This window comes from Sinocyclocheilus rhinocerous, unplaced genomic scaffold, assembly GCF_001515625.1.
Source record: "Sinocyclocheilus rhinocerous isolate Xijiao unplaced genomic scaffold, SAMN03320098_v1.1 scaffold157, whole genome shotgun sequence".
Classification (NCBI taxonomy): Eukaryota; Metazoa; Chordata; class Actinopteri; order Cypriniformes; family Cyprinidae; genus Sinocyclocheilus; species Sinocyclocheilus rhinocerous.
In genome coordinates, this window is record NW_015665038.1 from 55,503 (window position 1) to 55,763 (window position 261).

Below are 261 nucleotides of genomic sequence, written 5' to 3' on the forward strand. Positions count from 1 at the left end.
CCACTATTTGAAAGTTAAAGTAAAATGCGCACGCCGCTTTTACAAGCTATTTAAAAGCGAGGAAAAGAGAGAACGCCCCCGCGGTGATACCGGTATTACCGGTGTTGTCACACATCGATTAACCGGTGGGAAAATTTCCTCACCGTCACAACCCTACTGTGTATATATTTTAAGTTTCAGTAACTAAATTAAAGAATAAAAATTAAATAGAAAAATACAGCTCCATAGTAGAATAATCTACTACTACTATACTATATATAC

At 36.0% G+C, this 261-nt stretch overlaps 1 protein-coding gene across 1 annotated transcript in view; it reads left to right on the forward strand.

Moving 5' to 3' along the window:
- Nucleotides 1-261, forward strand: part of LOC107731041 (active breakpoint cluster region-related protein-like) — a 199,620-nt gene that overhangs the window by 7,208 nt on the left and 192,151 nt on the right. The gene's annotated exons all lie outside the window — the stretch shown is intronic.